Below are 22,030 nucleotides of genomic sequence, written 5' to 3'. Positions count from 1 at the left end.
CGACAGCTTTCGACTACTCGAATATTGCTAACCGATTAACAATAGTCCACTTCAGTCAGATTCGAATAATTCGGTTAATCGATTAACCGAATTGCCCGAGCTCTAGTATGTAGGTTAGCAATGTTAATCCCGGGAACACCGGCCTTTTTTAGATCTCGAAAATCCCGGGACTATTGGCAAATAGTACAGGGATTTTCGGGATTTGTAATTTGCGCTGATGGCAAGAATAGAATAGAAATTCCCTTTCTCGACCAGTATTGGTTATTTTTCTTTTTTTTTATTTAATAATAATTATTTTTTTTTTTATAAAAGTCTAGCTCATTATACACACAACACCGCGCGTTAGTAAATTTTACACACAAATATTAATATATTCGGGAAACCATGGGCCAAATATACTAAAATTGCGTTTTTAGTTTTTCACTCTGACGACAGTAATTCAAAAATGATTTAAAAAATTCAGTGAAATGTGCTTAGAGAAGAAGTGTGGGTATCAACATAAAGAGGAAATCCTGTAGAATTTAAGCAGATTCAAGTTTTTGGTGCAGAAGTACTGGTAAGTACAGAAAATGTCCTTTTAAAATGTTATCCTTGAAATTTCGCAATATTTACTTTTGAAAAAATTATATGTTAAGGACTTATATAAACTCGATAAGAACCTCGAATTTCGTCCTTCTAACTTTATCAGCTTAAAAAATTGCCTATTTGTGAATCCAAAAAAATTGTATTTTTTTTTAATTCTAAAGAAATTTTCTCTTGCATTTCGTACCCATATTTTTATTTTACTTTGCATTGAATTATTTTAAATAATTTTTGGAATTAATCACATCTTTGAAATTAGGAAGTCCTTTAGAATATATCCTGACGTCAGAGAGAAAAAATAAAAATGCCACTTTTAATAAAAAAGTAGGTTTCAAACCAATTTATTTATTATTTATTTTATGGTAGAAGATTTGTTGTTGAAAAGTAATGAATATCTAAATCCCGGGACTAACACCGGGATTCTGGGATTGTGATAACGACATCCCGGAAATCCCGGGATCGGAAAAAGCTGAAAAATTTACATCCCTAAGTATTATGTATGTACGTACAGTGACGCACACAAGTCTTTTGCATTATTTTTTACGATATTCAAAATGTTCATCATAGTAATTTTTTTCGGTATTTTTATTTTTTTTTATAAAAATATAGCTTATTATACAGCAAAAACTATGCAAATGACGAAATGATTCAACGAATTTCGATAAAAATTTAAATTTATTTGGTAAAATACTTTACAACAAGTTCGAGTTTGCAGTTTTATAGCGCATTCGATTTCGTTGTTAAAGCTGAAATTCCAAGTTGCTCATAAATTTCGCGGGCTTTTGATAGTTTTTTAGTGCCGGTCTTCCAAACAAAAAAAAAGTCGTTATATTGAAGAAAGTGCTCAACACCGTACACAGGTAGAATTAGGCGACTTAGGCGGACAAAAATATTTTTAATCTATATCTGATCTAAAGGGAATAACAAATAAACATCTGTCCTTTATTTGTAAACTTTGTGTAAACCTCAGGAAAATTCTATAAATTTGCATACAGATTTGAAACTCTCTTATCCGATTTTATAAAAAACAAATGGTGTACGCAGCTTTGTAGTTTTGTTTAAAAAATTGCGTTAAGTTTTGGCAATTGGTTTTCACTGATAGTATCTTTCATACAAAAAAAAAATTGTCGAGCATATTTTGTATGGAAAAACTATATGATCACGGTCGGCAAAAAATTTCCAAAAATTCAACACGAATTTTCAGTAACTTTAAACCTGCATTTTATTATACTTGAACTTAATGGACTACAAAACCTCGCACAGTGGGGCAAAAAAGGTTGCTGTGGACAAATAAATTTTGATAGCCCGAATATGAACCGATTTCAAGTTCCTTTTTTTAAAAAAAAGATAATTAAATTTTGCGTCGATCTATCCGTGGTAATTTTTTAAAAAAGCGCTGGTTTTTTATTTATTTATGTTCAAAAATTAAAGAAAAAAAATTTACGTTTGAATGCTTCCACTTTTTTGGAAAATACTTGAAATTAATTGCAAATGTATGCAATTATTTAAAAAATTATTCAATTAAACACAAGTGTTATCTTAATATTTTCCAAACTGTAAAATTTTTACTTACATGGATTTCGTTGAAGAACGAGCTACATATCGCTCGCTTAGAGTGAAAAGTTGCAAAGTCCAATTTTAACAGTTTTACAGGAGAGAAAAATATGTCTTATAAACATTTTCTTCAAGTATTTGGCAACACTTTGAATACAATATTTTGCCGGTTTACAGTAAAGCAAAACTCCATAGGAATTAGAGGGATTCGATCTTTATTACCAGATTAAGTAGGTACTCTTTTGGCCTTATCGGATTTTCGGTGCTAATTTTCCTTTCATTGCATATAAACGAGAATAAATGGAACAAGTACCTTTGTGCTTTTCGAAGCAATGCATTTACAATTTCTCTAGCTGTCTGTATCAAAATATGAGTTTTCATAAAAAGTGGACTTAGCAACTTTTCACCAATAGCTAGCGATATATTTTTATACAAAATTGAAGACAAAAGTTATCAATCAAAAGCATTTTGAATAGCGTAAAAAATCCCATGCAAAATGAGCAACTGTATGTTGAAATATGTACAGCGTACAGAATATGTTGGAAAAAATCGAAAACTATAATTTCTATAGACTTTTGTACAGGTGATGTGATGGTGCTGCGCGTTTTTGAAACGAAAATTTATTTGTAATTTTTCTCAATTATGGTAATTTTTAAGTTTGTTTTTAGTCATCTGAATCGAAATCAGATATTTTTACATAGAAATCATTAATTAATAGGGGCCCTCTGTTCTGGGTTATAAAGTTTATTTTTTTTTTAGTGCAAAAATTGTATTATAAAGTTTATTTTTTATTTTTTATTTATTTTTTTTAAACACAGTATTGCAGATGAATATCTAAGGAAGTTTTTGTGAAAATTTCAGATTCAAACATCAATTAGCTCCAGCATTACAACATTATAAAAGTGACGCGCATGGTAAACGGTTTAGCGCGCTCTAAGGTGCTTTATAACTCGGAAAAATATAACGAAGTCTTATTTTTATTATTGACGTCTATGTAAAAATACCTCATCTTTCGATTGAGATAACTAAAGACCATAATTGAGAAAAATTTTAAATAAATTTTTGTTTCCGAATTTCACCATGAACATAGCAAAATTTTAGAAAACGCATAGCACCATCGAATAGCCCGTACAAAAATCTATAGTAATCATAGTTTTCGTTTTTTTTTTCACTATTTTCTGTCCGTTTCCCAACTAGTCGACAGAAGCTTGTTTTGCACCGCTCAGCGCGCTTGGAGCAGTTGGCGAGAATTGACCCATGTGCTAGGTACATACTATAACTACTACATGGTGCATTTGGTTACGTATACGCCATAACGACGCTTTAACCAAAGAGCCACTTCAGCTCGCGTACATACCAATTCTATATTCCATTGCCATTGGATTTTTTATTTTCGCTCAATTTAAATTGAACGACAACACGCGTTTATTTTATTGAATTAACAAATTGAAATGAATGTCGCGTCGTCTACCCAATCTCCATTGAAGGTAAACTGGCCGCGCAAACTCTCACTCTACCAACGTTTGCCAAGTTTGCGCTGATAAAATTTGAAAAAAATTTTCTCCTATTTTACATTTCATTTGTATGCAAAATAGTCTGTATGAGCATACCTACTTCCTTCCTGTACAGCGTTTTATTACTGCTTTCATTGCATATACACGGGCGCCATGGCAGCAAAAAAACACACACACACACGTACATATACTTTCATGTATAAGCACACAATAACCTATGTATGACCACTTACTTGCTTGCAATTTGAGCTGCCGCGGCCGCCGAACCGGGCGATGGCGCTGTTGTATAAGAATCACTTCCACTTCCTCCGCCCCCACCTCCGCCTCCACCTCCGCCGATTGCATTATCATACACTTGCGCTGGAACATAGGAATTGCTAGATTTACCATAAAGCGCCACATGCTGTGTCGCTCTGAGATGCTGATTCGTTGCTGCCGCCGCATAGCTCGACCCAGGTCCATAGCCAGAGCCGGCTGTTTCAATAGACCGCCCTTGTCGCCGTTGTTGATAAGTGCTGGCGATACGCTTAGCGGGCGCGGGCGAAGGTGGCGGAGGACCATCTGCTAGCGGCAGCATGGCCGTTGCCGCGTGACTTCGTAATTGTGTATAATCAGAAATGGCCCTCGTCACCGGTTCACGTACAATGAGCAAAAGTTTTATGCTGGCATTCATGGCGCGTACACGTTCCGGCACCTAAAAGTAGACAACGGACAAAAAAGTTTCGTGAGAAAAAGAGAATATAAATTAGAATCGGAAAGAATTTTAAATGTGTATGGAAAGGTAGGTAATACGGCGCGCTGGCGTAGTTCTTCTATACTTTCTTTATTGAGTTTTTTCAAATTTTTACGATTTCCTTTGGCGGCAGCTGCTGCCAAATTAATTTAATGTCTCTTTTTGTGAATCACTTTCAATTGAATGATGTCCAGTTGCATGTTCGATTTTTGTCTACGACCAACATATATACATATATACCTGCTATGCACATACATACAAGTAAACATGTGTGAGATAGAGAATACAGCTAATTAACTTAATAAGATTAATGCAGGCGTAAGTTGCGCGCGCAATGTGAACAACAACAAAAACACGCCAACAAAGTTGGCTATGCTGCGAGTAATTAAGGTGCCGCAGGAAGTAGCAGCTAGTTCTTCGCGGCGCTAGCTTAAAACGAAAGGATAGTAATTGTATCGTGAAAGTTTCTCAAGTTGCAGAATGGCGAAAGGAAAAACGTTAATGTTAAAAGTGTACTCATACGAGTATACAAAGCGAAAGCCCAAGTTTATTATTCCAACAAGCCAGGATTTCGTAGAATTGGCTGAACTGAAAAAAAACTCTTTCGTTATTTCTTGTTTACTTCATGTATGTATCTGTGCGCGAATTAAATCCTTCATCTTTTAAGGCATTTATTTAAACGTATACGCTTGTGAAAATATTTTTTACCAAAGAATGTGGTGTCAAGTTATCACACTGTAGTTACTTATTATTTTAAAAACATATTACCGAGTGGTATGTTAAAAGTAGCAGTCAAGAAAATTAAAGAATTATCTAGTTTACTGACAGAAGCAAATATATCATACTCTAAAATCAATCCGTGTGAATGATGACAATTTTTGGTCAACACTTACTGCCATACTTCAAAAAAAAGCGTCAGCGTTGTCTGGCTCAACAACGCGGCGTCAACGCTGAGCGGTTGGAAAATCCGATTTTGACCGGCCGTTAGGTATTGAAGTTGGCTGCAGAAAACATCGAAACTATAATTTTCGTGTTACACCAATTTCGTGTTTGACCATAACTAACATAGATATATCACTTTTAATTTTTGACTAAAAAGACCGTCCCGCCATTTCCAGAATGCCTATATAAAATATTGTACTTATGGAATCACGTATATCCCTTGAAACCATAATTATACGGTCTATTAGAAGTACATAACTAAAAAAAAATATTCTCTAGAGTCAAAATTGTGGGTGCTATGATCTTCCTTCCCCTAAATTGCCGAAATTACGCACTGTGTGGCGTTCTTCACTGCGCACAGTGGTCGGGATAGAGAATCTACAGGGACACAACTGTTTTAACAGGTTCGCGTTGGTTAGACGACTAATTACAAATCTGCAGTCAGATTTGAAAAATTCAATATGGCGGACAAATTTTTCAAAATTGATTGAATTCGCTCGAAATTACTACTCGGAGGGGTTTTTATTAGTTACAGTTATCTATTGTATTGAGAAGTAAGTCATGCCATTTTGACGCAATTCTCATGCCTTTGATTTTTACATTTTGTCCTGCTAGTTTAGTGAATCCTATCTGTAAAAGTATTTTTGTATTGTTTGCCCTTCCCAAAACTCGTATGGCCTCATTCATAAAAACTAAAACATACATATTTAAAGAGCTTAATTAAGGAAGATTTTCAAAGAAATTTTCGATTTATGAAGCATTCTTTATTTTTTATAATTATGGGTGTTAGTTAATATATTTACGTATTTGGAAATTAGGTAGAGCACCGGCCTTCTGGAAAATTAATTTATAATCTTATAACTTGAATATATATAGCGCGCACTTTCTTCAAAGGTGTACTAATACAATATTTACCTTATCTTATCAATTTAACCGAATTAAATTTTTCGAAAATATGTTCGACAGTAAAATTTCTTAAACCTGTTTAGTTTAACATCAGTATTGTAATATTTCACTTATTTTATCAATTTAAATTAATAAACTTTTTCAAACAGGTGGCAGCTCCCTTCAAAAGTGTTTTCGGCAGTACACTTTCTTAAACCTATGTAGGTTGATACCCATAATGCAATATTTAATTGAGCTTTAAATTAAAATTTTCAAACAGGTGGCATCATTTAACAAAAATCTGTTCGAATGTAAGCCTACTTAAACCTATTTATTTTTGCATACATATTGCAATATTTAATTTATTTTATTAATTTACCTAAACTTCAATTTTCAAACAGGTGGCAACTCTCTAATATTTTTTTTTATGTTAGGCATTCGAATCCATGCATTAATTTTTGAGTTATATGCATACAAACATACACACAGACAGACAAAAATTCTAAACATTGCTGATTGGACTTCTGTTGCTCTAATAAAGACCGCCGATTTTAATTTTTCTTTAATATCCATAATGTATGTACATGATCAGTAACTATAAGCTCCGGAGAAAAATTACTCTATAATTTATTTTGAGTTCGGTTCAAGGAATACGTGTACCAAATATTTCTACGCAATTTTGAATCAGCCTGTATAGGAAAATCCACTATTTGCCGTTTCCCTCTCTTATACGATTGCCAATTTAGATATTTCTTTTGCAACACGTGTTTACGGGATATGCATAGCTCAATGATGCGGGTTCAGTTCCTGCTAGAAGTCTAGAAAAGAAGTCTGATGAGGAGATGTCGTGATCTCCTAAATAGCAGCTAAAACTTCTACTGCTTAGCCTTTGTTGCTTTTTCCATTTTTTTTTTTTCAAATAACAAAATTGTGGTACAAAACTCAATAACACTATTAAAAAACTTAGCCTAGGTGTTTATTATATTCAAAGCTCCTGATAATATTGAATGTCACCACATTCTAGCACAAAAAAAAACATAGTTCCATTTATTTACGATAAATATTCCTCCAAGCTATCCTCCCTTTGTAGGTCATACATTGCTGTTATTGCCTGCAATTGACACTCCCTCATTTCTCTACATATCGCACTCGATCTTGAAAAGTGACACAACCCAAAATTATAAGTTCGTCCGAAAATGCGAAAAACTATTTCGTAGCACATGGTATGCAAAAATGGTTACAGCAAAAATGTGCTACATCTTTTTCTGAAAGGTAAATAAAAGCTCTGAAGTGCATGATTTCAAAAATGCCAAATTTTGAGTTGTGTCGCTTTTGAAGATCGTGTGCAATATGCACCAAAGCGCAATAGCTTTTAATCATACCCTCTGATATTTTATATGCTCGACTATAATTAAAACACACTAAAAGGGCGCAATAAACTCGAGCGCTTAGTGCCAATCCTATTTATAAATTGATAAATTGCTGCAGCTGTAAACACCTAATGATATACAGAAAAGAATTTAACCGACTCGATGAACACTTAACGAACGTCAATGCAATAGTGTTTCAAGGACAAATGCGCAACATACAATTATTAACCCCCTTAATAATTGCTGACCCCAAAACTAGCTGACAAACACGCAGGCCGCGACGAGACGATGTCATAAAAAGGTCCAATGCATAAAAAGGTCGAACGCATAAAATTGCCTTTCAAGCGTTCCTCAGCGTTTTAATTGCTTTGTGTAGCATGAAAAGCTGATATAAAATATAATTTTCGTCTAGCATATAATTAGGCGCTGACAGCTTGGTAATTTTTTTTTAGCTGGTTAGCCTCTGGGCGGTTAAATTAAATTTACTTGACTGCTCAAGTAATAAATGAAAATAAAAGAGGCAGCAGTATAAAGGCGTGGAAGCTATGCGAAGAACCAGCGCAATCCGTTGCTGACAAAAGGCTTACGCCACCAACTTAATTAAATAAAATATTTAATAAAAGCCCGCTAGCAACTGGCATCTGTCTGACTTATGAATATCGAAGCGAAATAAGATGCAGCTGAGTAAGCAAGTGAGTGAAAATATGAGCGGCTGGAGCGAACTTCTTCTGCAATTCGCAAAGTCCCGGCTGTTGCTCTCCTTTAGCCGATTGCTTATTAGCCCACCATAAAATATGCAACAAAGACCCAAATTGTGTTTTGTAAAAGAAAACTAAAAAAAAAATTTAATGTCTGGCAACAAGTGAGGCATTTAATGCTATTCACTTGCCGCATTCGGTTAGACATTCAGTCACTCAGTCAGTTTAAACAGGCACTGAGAATCACTTGTGCAGTCATATAAGGCAAACACATTGGTCGTCACTAAATTGAACTCAATTGAACTCGACAGTCATGTAAATTAATTGCCAGCAAGCGATGCTGCCAAAAAAAATAGCATTAGGAAAGGTATAGGGGGCAAAAAGTAGAAAAAGTGGAAACTGAATTTTTGGCAAACTAAAGCAAAAGAAAAAAGCAGTTGAACAATTGCCAAAATTGGAAGAATGAATGGGTACCTTTTAATTGATACGGCGGCACATACATATAGTGTAAATGGATACATATATATGTATGTATTTACACACAACTAAGTACGCCTGCAGCAGCACTAATATGTCTACGAATCAGGTACAGTAGGCGCGTGAAATTATATCTTAGAAGCCTATCAAACATTTACCTTAATTCACAAAAGCCCCAACGCACACTAAAAGTGTACCAAAAACCACGGAGTTATCTGCCCCTTTTAAAATAAGCCCTAAGTTTAAAGTAGCTAGGACTTACCGTTGATTTTTGGCAATTTTTACTCGCACATCATCGAATTTTTTTTTTTTTTTTTGTATGGAGAAAATGAGCAATGGCTTCCACAAAAAAAAATTGCAAAAAATCGACGGCAGGTCCTAGGTACCTAAAATTTTTACTTTGTTAAAATAAAATTGAATAGGCTACAAAGATACGTACTCAAAATGTTTCTAAGAAATCTAATTAAAATGCAGAAATTAAATTTGTTTTCTTCATTTTAAATAAAAACAAACTTACTTATAATCTTAGCACCGTTTTCTGAAAGAGTTTATAAAATTAATATGCCATTTAAACGCAAATTTTGTTTTGAAACAAAAAAAAAACGTGTTTAAAGAGCAAATAAATTACCTCGGAAAACGGTATTTAATTTATATTAATTTTCTCTACGTTTTACCCTAATATCTATTAAATATGCGTGCTAAACTTCAAAGAGCTGAGCGCGGTAGGATGAGTGAACATTTTTTAAATATGCAATTTCTAAAGTGGTAAGGTATTTTTGCATGTAGGCAGACGTATGAGTGCCAAAAATATTTTTAAGCCGAAGGTGTTTTGTAAAATATTATTCTTATCGAAAAACGAGTTACAACCTAATTTTTCGAAAAAGCAAACGGGTAGTCCATTTCAAAGAGATTTAAAATTTCAATTGAAAATTTTATTAAAAGCTAAAAATGCTGCATTTAAAGATCAATGTTGTTGATATGTGCAATTAAAGGGATTTCAAAAGAATACTGTTATACCGTAAAATTACAAATAAAAATAAAATAAAATTCAAAAACCTGTAATACATACATAACTCAATTAATAGTGGCTGCAAAACAAAAGAACAAACAAAGACACCAATCGCATTCACTTCTGAATTTACAACAGCCCAACTCAGTGATTTAAAACGTTTTGTGGCAGCTAATAAAAATAATTTAATTGGAACATGCGAACTTTTTTCATTTTGTAGCTTAATTAAACCAGCGAGCGCGGATTGTCACCAATTACACCGCTTTCACATTTATCAATCAATAAGTTGTCGTTTGATTATAACAAGTGAACATGTCGAACGCATGTAATTGGCATGAGTAAGTATGTGTGAATTTATTTATGTGCATATAAATAAATTACTGTTGCACGCCGCTGTGTCTGCGTAGTTATTGCGCACGGTTGATTATGCTGCAGTTTGCGACAAATAAATCAAGAAAATGTCACGCTTGGGAATCTGCGTTGATTTTAAGCATTCACGTGAGAGAGTTCAAAATTGAGCAATAATAATTTTGCGAATATTTATTTACATATGTATTTACTATTGTAAAAAGTATCATTAATAAAGTATTGTATATGTATTTACTCGTAAGTATATATAGAATATGCGCTTTATACACAGTCAAAGCCGCAGGATCGTAGTAATGCAAACGAGTATTGTTGTTTAAAACAAATCGACTTTGCAAATACGAATCGAATACGTATACGAATGCGAGTCGAGTGTAGAATTCTATAGTTTATTTAGTGAAAAAATAACTAAAATTGGATCAGAATGTTGAGCTACTTTCGGAACGTTCGCAGACCAGGACAGTTTCCAACAAGGACAACCTAGGTGGTCTAGAGACCGATGTCCAGAACATAATATATGAACTTAAATTTTGAAAGCAACACTTTCCCCATTTTTCATCTTCGCCTGAGTAAGCAACAGGGTAACGCTCCATTCATACCTGAAATTATTGAATGCAGTATCCTCTGGTGGTGGTAGAGGAAGAAATAGGTTTCCTTTGCGATAGGAACCCTGGTGAATAAGGATTTCGCTTCGCATGAATTCTTCATTGGGCACTGGCGTGCTTTATTATACTTGGCCAAAAATAACTTAGGGGGCTAACGTGCCAATAAATACGAAGAAGTAAGAGGGAAATAGCTGAAAATAAGCATTTATGTAGAACAAACTTTTCAAACTAAGAAACTGACTTGTCTACTTACAACAAAAAAAAATCGACTAATTGGAAAAATGGTACGACTTACGAATACATTCGCCAGGCATATGAGGTTCGGTTTCCTGCGTATATAACACTCTGCCCCAGCTTCGACAATGGAAAGTCCAACTAATTTGTCTAAAATATCCTCCACTGGAAGAAATTGAAAGCACACTGCACTATCTCTATCCCTGTCTAACCCTAAGGAAAGCTGGATGGCGCTAATTTCATCACCACTACCTTGACTATCTGGCGGAACTTGCTGTAGCAGGCACTGTATTCATCAGGTCAAATTGCACATAAAAGGTGGTACATATTTGGTGGCTGTGAACAGCTCAGCCCATATACCGTCGGCTTGGGCAATATTATGGCAGTTGGCGCCTCTTCTTGGTCAATTAGAGGACCGTGGGCACATTTTCTATATACAGATCTTCTAGATTTTTCTTTATCAGATGCTATTGCTTTGGCCATTCAAAATGGTTGAGAAGTGTTCCCTCTACATACATATCTCTTTAATTTACGCTGGGTGTATGTCACCCAATTTCCATCGTTGTTCCGGTCTTGGCACCAGACATTTCAGTGCACTACGTTAGTTTTGGCTCCTCGAATGGAACGCACATTAAAAATGCTCGAAACGTATCTTCCGTTTTTCATGTCGGGATAATTCAATTTTTTCGCTCTTTGGTCCTCCGCCGATCTTTCCGTAATGGCTTTGTCGATGACAATGGAAACAATGAACTGTATGAAGTTTACCACGACAAGGACATAACCCAACAAATTAAAACGCTTGGGAATCTGCAGTTCGGCCATCTTATTTATAGACATAAAAATATTAATAAACAGCCACTATCATTTTAAATTATATGTATGGGAAATGGTTTCCATTTACATAGCATTTAATTTCATTTTAACTCTTTCAACAGTTGGCAACCCTAATCACAAATATTTTGTTTTTAAAACTTACTTAAATCTTTCTCAATTGGCATCATTACTAAAATATTTCAATAACCTTGCTAATCACATTAATTTTAATTTTTTGAACAGGTGGCAAACCCCGTCGAATATATTTTCTAAATAAATCGATTTTGAACTCCTTTTGCTTGACACTCACATTATTGTAACGTTTACTTAATTTATTATTTAATTGCTTCAAACTTTTGAAAATGCCCTACATATTCATACAAACCATAATTGATCTGTTTGCCAAATTTCATTGAAATATATCAAGCCGCTTTAGTATGAAAGAGCAACATACATACTCAAACAATCAATCACAAACTTGCACATCTAAAATATTGGTAGGATTTCTTCAAAAGGATACTCAAATTTGTAATTTTTATATATGTACAATGTACATACATATAAAAGTAAGAACTACCCATTAGCATCGAAAGGGTCCAAGATTTATAACACATATATAAATATGCCACAGTGCAACATAGAATTCAAGTGCAAATACCAACCAGCGAGTACACAGTGTCTACATATTATACGAACAATTCCCAAGCTCATCAATCAACGCGTCAAAAGTCAACTTAGAGGATGCATTTAAAAATTTTACAATGGCATAAAAAGTGAATAAACTCATAATCGCCCTTACCAACTAAACTACGAGCATAAGTTTTTAAATGGGGTATGTAAGTTTATGTGTGAAGTTCATACATACATACAACAGCTTCGACAATAAATATTAATAATCGTATTAATGAAGATTTATGACATTTCTAAAACTAACTAAAACGTAACGGCATTGCAGCTATGTATGCAACAGCTTAGGGACACCCAACGGCGCTTGGCTACTTATTTAGTTAGAGTCAACAAAGTTTGGCATTTTACTGTTTGCAGTTTTATTTTTCTGTTGTGAGCTTTGAAATTTCACTGCTGTCACGACATGTCTGCCATGCTGCATAAATACATACAGTGCTAGTACATATACTTGCATAAGAATATACGGTACTACATACATATTTGCTATGGGCAGCAAGTGTGCGTGCTGCGAAGTTCAGCCACTTGCTTAGTTGCTAGTACATAGTTGTTGCAAAGCTAGTCACCACCACTTTAGAAATGTCGCACTGACAGGCACACTCACTCGCTAAATGAGCGTAAGCGTTTATTAGCTTGCTAGCGCGACTGACAAGCTCTTGAAACTGCATAGTAGCTCTGGTTTGTTGTTGGTATTCGCATCATGACAGCATATTGCTGCAACTTCACAACTTCATATTAAGGTACTGCACCAAATGGCAACATGCAACACAATTTTCCACTTTCCGCTATGAGAAGTTCATTAAACTGACATCTTACATATATTTGCTTCTATGTAATATCTAACGCTGACGGACTGTCTTCTTGGTTTACTTAATACATATACATATAGGTTTGCTGCTAAGTACTATCTGACTGACGCAACAACTCTCTGACACTTTGCGCTGTCGGTTGTAATGAGATGAGATTTTGTAGGTAAGTGCAAATTGTTGCATTTATGCACGTATTCTAATGCGTGAGTGTGCGTGCATGAGTGAAGCATCACACAAAAGTACCGTAAGCAGGATTTTATTAATAACTTCAAACACTTTTGTGGCTTCAATTAATGTGAAATTTACGTTATGAGGTTTCAATTTTCTTTGTTCGCTAAGAATATTTTACATGACTCCTAAATAAGAAAAAAAAGAAACATGTTCTCTGATGAATGTATGTACATTAGGGTGGTTCAAAAATGTATGCGGGGAAAGAGTTATGTCGGCATTTTTATGCTCTCACCCCCTAGAATTGTTCTGTACCGAAAAAATATACCCCCATTTTTTATTTTGAAATCAAAAAATATTTAGGGGTCTCTCAATTTGAATAAATTAGCTCAGTTTGAATAAATTAAAGAATGTACACGAAAAAAACTGGTCGCACATAACCAAGAATAGCTCGGTTAATCATAACATTAAAATAAAAATCGGTAGACACTTAAAAAGCTGGAAGCATTTTCCACCTTACTGCATCATTTCTTTTTAGTAACAAAAATCAGTGTAGAAACGAGGACCAAGAAAGAAATCGATCGCGAGTTAATATTGCGCAAAAAGCTGGAAAATCCCAGCATGTTCCATAATGACATCGCAAAAAAGCTAAAATTTCCAAAGTCTACCGTTACTTATGTGCTTAAAAAATACAATGAATGTTTATCTTTAAAAAGGAACCCTGGTAGTGGCAGAAAAAAAGGATTTGCTTGCGAAATTAAGGCAAAGGAAGTGTTATCTGCTTTTAAGAAAAATCCTGGACTTTCGGTAAGAGATGTCGGCAAAAAATTAAACATGTCGTCTTCGTATATACAAAAAGTATGCAAAACAGCAGGACTACGTTCTTACAAAGTGAATGGAGCACCTAATCGCAACGGTAAGCAAAATTTGTTGGCGAAACAACGTGCTCGGAAATTGTACGACAGTCTCATACAAAAATTTGGCTGTATTGTTATGGATGACGAATCGTACGTAAAAGCCGATTTTAAACAAATCCGGGGCCGCGAATTTCACACTGCAAATAAAAGAGGCAATGTTGCAGATAAATGTAAAAACAAAAAGTTTGACAAATTTCCCAAAAAGTTTCTCATTTGGCAAGCAATTTGCCAATGCGGCTTCAAAAGTGATCCTTTTGTAAGCACTGGTACAATTAACCAAGAAATATGTTAAGGAGTGTCTGCAAAAGCGACTTTTACCTCTTATACGGCTTCATAAAGATCCAGTGCTTTTTTGGCCTGATCTCGCGATATGTCATTACGGAAAAATGGCTTTAGGATGGTAACATAGAAACAAAGTGTATTTTGTAGCAAAAGAGGTGAATCCACCTAATTGTCCAGAGCATCGGCCGATCGAAACCTACTGGGCCGTTATGAAATCCAAACTTCTTAAGACCCACAAAGCTGTAAAAAACGCACAACAATTCAAAAGGAAATCACTGAAACTTCTGTGCATGGGCTAATGAAGGACATAAAGTCAAAATTGCGATCGTTTGCTTATTACAAAGAGAATTAACTCTTTTTTAACGAATTTCAATAAAACTAAGTTTAGATTAATTAAGTACTAATTGAATGAATTTTTTCAGCTGTTTGTTTCTGGCCTTCTTTTACAGAAAAGGAAGACGAGATCCACACATACTTAACCCAACCACTGAAACCAACGAGGTACCTACGCACAAGCCACAAACAAAATTCATAGAGAGTCTACCCTCTGATGCTATTGCTTCGTTAGTAACCAAATTGCAGCTCTATCACCCACACATCGCTTGCGATGAGCTTCAGCTCTCCCACAATTAAAGCTTAGACAGTTGACTAAATTCATATCTCCGGTTACTACGTCAGATTCTTGAAGGCTCCTCCACCACCACCATAACCATAAGAGAATAAAACAGTCTAGTGTATTTTTGCAAAGCAATTTGGAATTTTTTTTGTCGAACGTAGGCGTCACCTTTTTACTTTTTTCGTCGTATCGTCGGCGTTTATAGTCGGATCTTAAAGTTTGATATATGTATCGCCGCTCTTGTCTCGAAGAGAAAATTTTTGTGTTCCCCGATATCAAACACCCGTTCATGTACTTACTCACCCCATCTCAGTTCCTACGACCCTGAAGTCAGTTAATTAATTCTCCCTGGAAATGTTTAAACATTTGCTAAAATCTTATTTCTTTTAATATGTAAGTAGAACTATTTAGAAAAGAAATTCAAGGACATTTTTTTGGTATCGCTGTCATATGTGATTAGAGCATTTAACTGAAGTAATACTAACAAACAAACAAAATCTTAAATTTAAAGTGGTTTTCCTACAGAAATTTGCTTTTGTAGTTTTACTAGATAATTTAATACGCGCTTAAATTTTTTTCGTGCATATGTTGTATGTACAACTAAAGGAGCACCATGCACTCTCGGCCGCTATTCTTCTATGAATAACTGCTTTATTTGTAGATATTAATTCAATTTGAGTACCGCTATGAACACCGAAAGCAGCAACAGAGCAGTCGCGATTACTAGCAGCTGTCTTTTTGGCCCAAAACAGGGCCGTTGTACTCAAGTGTGGTTGTGGGTGCCAGTTACGGGCAGTAAGCCTTGCGTTCAAATCACACTGCAGACATAAACCGAAAAGAAAAAAAATGTTACTCAAAATATAGTCATCGCATGGCAGACAATGACCAGTCTACGAGTGATTCTGGTACACTTTTGCATAGACCATTCAATTTGCCGACAAACAACATGAAAGGCACAATGAGTTTGAGCAGAAATTCGGCCAAAGCTCCTCTCAAATAAATATGGATGCGCAAATATTATTGCATGTACATACATACACATGCATACTTGTATAGACGAAAAGCGCAATTTATGCACACTCGCACCAAGCCATTCAGTGCAACCATTCATTTTCCCAGTTTTTCACATATTTTTCTTTATTGTTTCCTCGTTGTGTCCGGGATTGCATGCCGCTGCTTTTACGTACGTACAGCCGCCTTGTGAGTACTTTGTATTTGGGTTTTATCGTCATGCAGCGTTAACAACATATGTTTATACATATATGTAGGTGTATATGTGTGTGTATGAACATTTAAAATTCTCTTTTAACTGAATTTTTGTGTACTGTATAATTTTCCGTAAACACCAATACCAACGCGTCTACATACCACACCCATCCATCCATCCATTAACACTCGTAAACCCGCCAACTCTCCCAATTCCCACCTCCGTATCCACCCTCTCTCTTTACATTCTTTAATAATAAATTGTTTTCGCACACACTACATTTCTATTTCACCCATTTTGCTATGTTGTCCAGTTAAGTCAGCAATTTTCGTTTCATTTTTAATGATGCATGCAACAGACACTTTGAGTGCACACACACATACACACACACACTCAAATACGAATGCGGACACAAACACATGTACGCTGTGCTTTCGTTAAGTGCAATTTATAGTGTGCAACGTGGTGTTGCATGCGCCAAAAAATCCTGCATACTAACGAATATTTGTGCTGACGATTGTGGCAGCTTTAAATACTGTTGGCCAGTGAGTTTCAACTCCTCTCGCTTCAATTTCGTGCAGATTTCACAGTTTGAGACTACAGTAACGTGCACTCTTAGCTTGACTTGCAGCTCTTACATCCAACTTGGTAGCAAATATGTTTAATTATAAACTGAATTATTAAAACTTGGAATTCCTACAGCGCAGATAGTGAGCATTTAAGTTACCTACTACAAGGCACAACAAATAACTTTATAGTGGCTGGAAAAAAAATTATGTATGAAAAGATATGCCATATTTGTCAACATGTTGCTGAAAATTTAAATTAAACAGGTTTACCAAAAAAAAAAATGTATGCATATTAGGCTTAGGCAGTTCGTGGACTAAATGAACTAAAGTACTATTTAATTTCGACAAATGGTCCAGGATAAATATCATGTCAGATAGTGAGGCAACATCAAGACTTGTGGACAACAATTAGTCTTTTAATAAAGCACGCATAGCAGGGTAATGGTAAATCTTTGGTTGGTCCCGGGACACGAATGTTTTGATGGAAACGAATAAGTTGACGTTCACGCAAAACAGGGTATACATCGGAGCCTACATAGCAGAACTATTTACTAGGCTAATGATTGGATTTTCAAGCTGCCGCCGAATGGCGGAGAGATAAGGCAGAAGGAGAAAGTGTCCCTAATCCAGTGTGGCCCAAAGGGTTTGACCATTGAAGCCTTTAAGCGGATCAATCTTTGTCTGACCAAAGCCGGACAGGGACAGAAAATTTGCTCTGAAGTTTCATCATCTTCCGACTCTGTTGATCACACCTAGTCGGTGCAAGTGGAATCGAAATCGAGTTGTGATCATTTAGGTACAGAAAGTAGCCTGATGCCATTTCTATTTCCTATACATATAATAAAATTGTAACAGACCGCTGTCTGTACTTTATAGATATTAAAGAAAAATTTATATGGGGGGTCTTTATTAGAGTATCTTATAGAAGCCAAATCTAAATTTTTTAGAATTTCTGTATGTCTGTCTATATGGTTGTACACTAGGCTGGTGCAAAAATGGACGAGAAAAAGTAAAGTCGGAATTTTTATGATCTCACCCCCTAAGATTGTTCTGTACCGAAAAAAATATACCCCCATTTTTTTATTTTGAAAAAAAACAACTTCGTAAAAATTCTTTAAAATTAATATTTTTCTATCGGAAAACTCTGCTTCTCTGCAGGGTATTCCTTTTAATAATAAAATTTGTTTATTAAACAATTTTTTCATAGTAACTATAATTTATAGGTCTGCCAAAAACTTCCAAAAACCCCAAAAAATACAATGGAGGCACCTATACAAACGTTAGTATTAAAAAATGGGTGGGAGGAAGTCTCTTGAAGAGAGCCAAAGTTTTACGATCGAAAAATATTGATTTTCAAGAATTCCATACCATTGAAAAGTTTTTTCCCCCCATGTAAAATACATGGCGAACTTTGAGCGCTTTGAGCGTCCTTTAAATATTTTTTGATTTCAAAACAAAAAATAGGGGCATATTTTTTGGACCTAGAACAATCCTGGGGGGTGAAAGCACCAAAATTCCAACGTTACCCTTTTGGACCACCCTATTGTACACCCATAACTCGAACACTAATGCATGAAATTGAAAGCCGGTTTCACCGAAGTAGCTAGCAGTCTAACTTAAAATATAGAAGGGAAAAAAATATAGAGTTGCTACCTGTTTGAAAATTCCAGTTTAATTAAAATGATACGACAAAGCAAATATTGCAGTATGGCTGTCAAAAAAGAAGAGGGTTAAGAATATATTAATGTAGTCAGCTACCTGTGTTATCACATTCACCTTCGCTTGAAACACTTTGCAGAGCCTAAACTTAAGGTTAACAGAGATTTCATGACAGGACACACAATATTCGCTATCCTTTTATCTTCGAGTATTTCTCTCGCGCTAACTCCTTGGATAGATGATATGGCGGGCTGGCGGATGACACAGTGCTTTTTAGAGTGATGGCGAAACGGCATATACATACATATGTACATATATGCATAACAAGGGTGCGAGTAGGTAATGCAGATAGCTTCACCACCAAATTCCCCTGCAGTCCTAAAGTCTCCGAAATATGAATTTAGTGAGCTATTTAGATTTTTTACATATTAAGATATCAGTTGCTTTTAAATTCAATAAATATTGAATGTTTTTAAGTTGTTGGTGTTTTCGACCGAATGTCAGCATGAGAATCTTATTTTGAAACGAGTTTCAATTAATAGCTGTCAAATTAATCGGATGAATGTATGAGTACATTTACAATTTCCATTAAAGAAAAAATCTTAAACATTTTACTATAAATCTTCTTCGTTTTCTACCTTACTGCTGCCTGTATCATTTTTCAGAATACATGTGGAATCAAAAGTCATTGCGCGATATTACCTATCTAGTGAATTTTGATTGAAAACGGCACAAGAAATCATAAATAAAAGGAAACATTAGTTTGTGATTAAGAACAACTTCGAACTAATTAAAATCTTCCCTAAGTTTTTAAAACGAGGAATAAGCAAAATAAAAGTATGGAAAAATAACGAGAAAAAGTTTGCCGTTCCATTTCTCAAATACGAAACTAAATAACTTTATAAATAAATTAGGTGCACTAAAGCGGCAACAACTCAGCAAATATTTCAGTCGGGAGACAAAGAAAAGTATGGAAAATTCCGGTGCAGAATCAATAAAAATAATTGCCGAACTGGGAATGTCTATCAAAGCGGAATTAAATAAAATGCCGGAATCAGATGATTAACAAAATATTAATTAGCAAACTTTATTGCTTATTGTTTGAACTATCGCTTTTATTAAAGGCCTTTATGTAATAGAAGAAAAAATAATGCATTACACTATGTTGATACATACTTTAATTATAGGAATGCCAATAAGAACTTGTAGGGTCCGAAAGGCACTTGGTCCTTGTGTACTCTACGCGAGCTCTGATTAGCACAAGATATTAAATTGATATTAGAGGGATCTTAGGGTTTTATTCAGAGTTTCTTTGTGTAAGCGCTTTCTTTCCATTTCTGGTCTTCAGTTAGATGCTTTTGACCTACCAGCCTAAACAGCACCACCTGCTGCTCATTTTTTGAAACTTCTTCAAACCTATCGAAAATTCTGGGTCTTTGTTGTCGTTGCGCCCCCCTCCTTGGCGAACTTCCTTCCACCTTAGAATAGCTAAAATGGAGGTCTAGTACCGCAACTGCTCGTTTGGTGGCTGTCGTATTGTTGCAGCATTGGGTATCAGATCTAACAACTGTTTCACCATAACTGCACCTATTTGTGCCAAATTCCCCTTAATTCTAGCCGTTGTTGAACTACCCTCATGCAGTTTGTTCACAGCAGTCTTGATTGTAGAAGACTGAAAATCTAACTCCAAAGACCGTACAGACCTATTTTATGACTCAATCGCCGATATATTGGCTTTGCTGGAACCGGTATTGAGCGAAGCAGAATTTTCCAATTTGTCTCGAGATTTTGGGCGAGGCAGCCTCCTCGAAGCCATTTTTACGGCACGCAAGGATCTTTTGTCTTTTTAACGCCTTATCCGTCACCAATATCAATGAGTTGTTGGTTGTCATTATTTCATGTGTTTATAATAAAAAATACCTGTAACACTATATTTATCACTAGGTCACGGTAACACTTCGGTAACTGGATGACTGACGAATTAACGAGGATGGTAACCTTGAAAGAATATCATCAGCCAGGAAGCAGCTGCGAGTGCCAATGACAATGTGGGTTTCATTCTTGAACAGTTCGAATTTGGGTAAGAACTAAGGCATGTGCATTTATAAGGTCTTTCTGGTTTAAGATAGGTCGGGACAATTCAACGATGTTTTGCATGCTTGCAAAGCAATTTTTGTTCAATTCTTATGGGGGATTCTGAAAGGACGCTATCCGACCAGAATTCCGCGGAGAGACTGAACATGATATCTGGTCAGCGTTAAAACACACATGGAACCAAGAGGACAACCTGTATAATATCCCAGTAGATCCACAACGGGTGACGCCGACCGGAACCTAACGTAATCTAATAGAAAAAATTAGAATAAGAAAATTTTTTTAGCTAACTTTTTTTAAATTTTCGTCGAGCGTCTTGATATTTTTTTGACTCGAAGGGCAGAACCTCAGTTCCAAACGACAGATGGTTCTTATGAAAGGGTTTTTTTTTGGCAAAATTAAATTTGTACATTTGCCATTTCCAGCCTAGAAAATATCGTTTTAGAAAAAAGCTCAGACCATAAATCGAACCTCGTTCTTATCCACTAAATAATGCTTTGCAGATCTATCCAATCAGCCATCAATACTGCCCCTGTCTACCGCTTACATACGTATGTAAAGGAAAGTATACAAATTTTAAAAAATATATTTCATCCCAAATACTATCTTACCTCTGGTGACACAAAGTAACTCGGACTCTTCTCGATCGTAATTTGACCACGAAATGAGTGCGGCATTTTTTTGCGATACCATTCCAGTCCTTTCAGATAGTTCTCGTCACGATCAAAGAAATGCACTTCGCCGCCGGCCTTTTGTATGCGAGGATGTAGATAAAGCATTTCCAGAAGTGCGCGAGTGCCACATTTCCGCACGCCGATGATGAGCGCCTGCAACCGAATGAGAAAATAATTCGGATTATTAAGAAAACTAAACATTACAAAACAAAAATTTACAAAAGCAAGAATCGAAAAAAACAATATCTAGCATTAGGATAAATTCTATTTCAATAGATACATACCTGTGGCAATCGACGACTTGTCTTTGGGAAATGCACACGATTCGAGGGAAATACCATTGGATGGCTAATCTGATTCGAGGAAGGTACGGCCGCTAATGCTGCAGCTGCAGCAACTGCAGCCGCGGCGGGTTTTATAAATTCCGGTAAATGGTTGTTATTGCTGCCACCACCACCACTACCACCACCACCACCACCACCACCACCACCGCCGCTCCCGCCAGCGCTGTTGAGCAAACGTAATCGATGTCGTTCGGTAATGGCTTGCGCGGCTTGTATATTATAGAC

General features: G+C 35.6%; 1 protein-coding gene across 2 annotated transcripts in view; it reads left to right on the top strand.

Moving 5' to 3' along the window:
* The window catches only part of LOC118743033, a 191,159-nt gene that overhangs the window by 108,016 nt on the left and 61,113 nt on the right, over positions 1–22,030 (top strand). The gene's annotated exons all lie outside the window — the stretch shown is intronic.

The sequence above is a fragment of the Rhagoletis pomonella genome, unplaced genomic scaffold (assembly GCF_013731165.1).
Source record: "Rhagoletis pomonella isolate Grant_MI unplaced genomic scaffold, Rhpom_1.0 Rhpom_scaffold_00007, whole genome shotgun sequence".
Classification (NCBI taxonomy): Eukaryota; Metazoa; Arthropoda; class Insecta; order Diptera; family Tephritidae; genus Rhagoletis; species Rhagoletis pomonella.
The sequence above is the reverse complement of the archived record's forward strand: the minus strand, read 5'-3'. Positions and strand labels throughout refer to the sequence as shown.